The 3,331-nt window shown below is 39.8% G+C and overlaps 1 pseudogene across 1 annotated transcript; it reads left to right on the forward strand.

The window, feature by feature from the left end:
* Positions 1-2,810: 2,810 nt before the first annotated feature.
* LOC101581212 lies at positions 2,811-3,324 on the forward strand (annotated as a pseudogene). The gene has a single exon (XR_001117305.2). The product of XR_001117305.2 is annotated as a bis(5'-adenosyl)-triphosphatase pseudogene (transcript).
* Positions 3,325-3,331: the final 7 nt, after the last annotated feature.

A 3,331-nucleotide genomic window follows, 5' to 3' on the forward strand; every position in this document is an offset into this window, starting at 1 on the left:
GAGTTAAGGAAGAAAGAGAAAAAATTAAAAAATTAAATTTTCTGATAGTAATATGATAATATCAAAAGATATTTTAAAATGTAGCTGCAGTCTTAAAAAAAAAAAGATGGCAAGTTTCTAAAACAGGGAGCAATAAAGAGGAAAAGGATATACTTGAAGAAGTAATAACTGAAAATCTCCCAATAGCATCATCGCCAGGTATGGAAAAGCTCACTTAAATTTTGTGCAGACAAAATAAGGTAAATCCACACATAAACATGACGTAATCAATCTTCAGTAGACCAAAAACTAAAAAAATAAATAAATAAAAGGAGCCAAAAGACAGACACACACACACACCCCTACAAACTTATGGCTTTATTGTTGAATTCTACCAAACAATTAAGGAGCAAATAATACCTATTCTATGCAAATTCTTTTATAAAATAGAAGAAAAAGAACTATTTCCTAATGTATGTTATGGGGCTAACAATACCCTAAAAAAAAAAAAAAACTATCAAAAACATCTAAACATTTTAAAGAGAATAGAAAAATATCAGAACATTAAAAATGATGCGCAATTTCAAAACCCAACAACAAGATGATGGATATTCAGCACTGCTTGTTACATTACACTCTAAGAAAACCACAGACCAATCTCCCTCATGCGCACATGGAGAACAGTTAAAATTTAATCAACAGCATGTGAAAATGATAGTACATAACGTGACAATCCGGAGTTTATTCCAGTACTCCAGGGTTGGTACACTATTTGAAAATGAGCTCTTTTCCTCCCGGGCTGTCAGAGGCTCCGTTGCCATCATGAATGACACAGTAACTATCCGAATCCGGAAATTCATGACCAACCAGTTTTTCAAAGGAAACAAATGGTCATTGACATCCTTCACCCTGGGAAAGCAACAGTACCTGAGACAGAAATTCAGGAAAAACTTGCCAAAATGTACAAGACCACCCCAGATGTCATTTTTGTGTTTGGATTCAGACCCCACTTTGGTGGTGGCAAGATGACTGGCTTTGGCATGATTTATGATTCCCTGGATTATGCGAAGAAAAATGAGCCCAAACATAGACTTGCAAGACGTGGCTTGTATGAGAAGAAAAAGACCTCAAGAAAGCAGCAGAAGGGGCCGGGGAGATGGCTCAGCAGGATAAGCGCTTGACCGGCAAACGCAAGGATCTGAGTTCAATCCCCGGTTCTGCAAAAAAAAAAAAAAAAAAAGAAAGCAGCGGAAGGAATGCAAGAACAGAATGAAGAACCACGAAGGCTAACGCTGGCGCTGGCAAAAAGTGAGCTGGAGATTGGAGTACAGCTGACGGACGAGAGATTCTGCAGTGATTGCAACTTTTTTCACAAGAGGATTTAATAAACTGCAAAACCTTCAACAAAAAAAAATTAAAAAATGAGCCCATACAATGTACTATGTTAATAAATATCACAGATCCATATGGCTATCTCAACAGATTCAAAGGATGCAAACCAGAAACAAAGGGAGATTTTCTCGTCCTCATGAGGGATATCTACAAACACTTACCACAAAATACTAAAGAGAGCAAGAAAGAGTGCTTCTTCCCCAAAATCATGAGAAAGGTCCTGATATCCCTAAAAATGTCCACCATAGCTGTAGGATCTTCCACACTGTGGAAGCTAAATTTAATGACAATTCTATAAGAAAAAGAATTAGAACGTATGAAGTTGGAAAGACAACTGTAAAACTTTTTATTCTCAAATCATGTGCACACCCAGGCATAAAATCTTTAAGAATCTAAGTGAGGTGAGAATACAACATAAAAATGTTAATTTATTTTATTTATCTATTTATTTGTATTTATTTTGGCAGAACTCGGGATTGAACTCAGGCCCTTGCACTTGCCAAGCAAGGGCTTATTCTACTGAGCTATCTCCCTGGCCCTTGTTAATTTACTTTAAAGTTTTATTTCTATATATAAACAAAAGAACTTTAAATAAAATAATTGTATTTTATTTTTCTAAAAACTTTTATTTATTCATTTATTTGCTTGGTACAGAGTCTAGCTACTCAGTTCAGACTCCTAATGATCTGCCTGTCTCAGCCTCCCCAGCATTGGGATTACAGGTGTGTGCCACCAAACCCCACACTCGGTTTTGGGGCTGTAGGGTACACCAGGAGTTCTGGGGCTGGCACAGCATGTGTTACTAGGGAATGAACCCAGGTCCTTTGAGCTTGCTTGCCAGGCAGGTGCTTAGATTGCTGAGCTATCTCCCCAGTTCCAGAATAAAATAATTTTAAGTAGTATCAAAAAATGAAATACTCAGAAAATAAACTGACAGCTTTGGAGTCAGTCAGTCAGACACCGAGTCACCGAGTCGGAAACGCCAATGAACAATTTAGAAATGAGGAAGATGACAACTGAGCTGCAGAACGAGCGGAAGCTGTTGAGATCTTGGAAGCTTTGAAGCTCAGCAAAGAAGAGAAATCCACTAAGAATAATCCATAGAGTGATTTTATTTGAACATCTTCAGCTGCACCTTGTTAATAGAGCTTTGCATTACCCTCTACGGTAGGTATCCTGGGATGACTTACTGCCTTGCCCATCTCTAGAAACTGCATCCTGCTGTCAAGGACTCTCAGAAGACAGCAGTGGTCTAAAAGCAGTAGAGTGAGTAGTCTTGGGGAGGAAGCCACCTTTCTGCTGCCACAGCATCTCTCAACACCAAGCAAGAGCAGACAACTAACCTGGTCTCATATCTCTGTTTGGAACCAGCCTACCATCTGCAGGATCTAGGGAATTAACTCCTTGTGATAACTGACATCAATTTTGGGAAGAGGCTTCAACTGTGAGAAAACGTCATTCAAATTCAGCCAGCATCTCATCAAGCCCTCCATGGTGTTTCTCAAAACAGAATTATCTTTTGCTCTGGTGAATAGGAAACCTGTGGTACCAGGACATGTCCTTGTGTGTCCACTACGGCCAGTGGAGCGTTTCTGTGACCTGCGTCCTGAAGAAGTAGCTGATTTGTTTCAGGTGACCCAAAGAGTTGGAACACTGGTGGAGAGACATTTCCAAGGGACCTCTCTGACCTTTTCCATGCAGGATGGCCCCGAAGCTGGACAGACTGTGAAGCACGTTCATGTCCACATTCTTCCCAGAAAGGCTGGAGACTTTCACAGGAACGACAGCATATATGATGAGCTGGAGAAACATGACAAAGAGGAAGAAGATACCCCGGCCTCTTGGAGGTCAGAGGAAGAAATGGCAGCAGAAGCAGCTGTCCTCCGGGCCTACTTTCAGTAACAATGGTGTGAAAGTAATTCAAATCTCAAGACATAAGGAAATGAGCCTCATTCTCTGA

This window comes from Octodon degus, unplaced genomic scaffold (assembly GCF_000260255.1).
Source record: "Octodon degus isolate 3935 unplaced genomic scaffold, OctDeg1.0 scaffold00140, whole genome shotgun sequence".
Taxonomy (NCBI): domain Eukaryota; kingdom Metazoa; phylum Chordata; class Mammalia; order Rodentia; family Octodontidae; genus Octodon; species Octodon degus.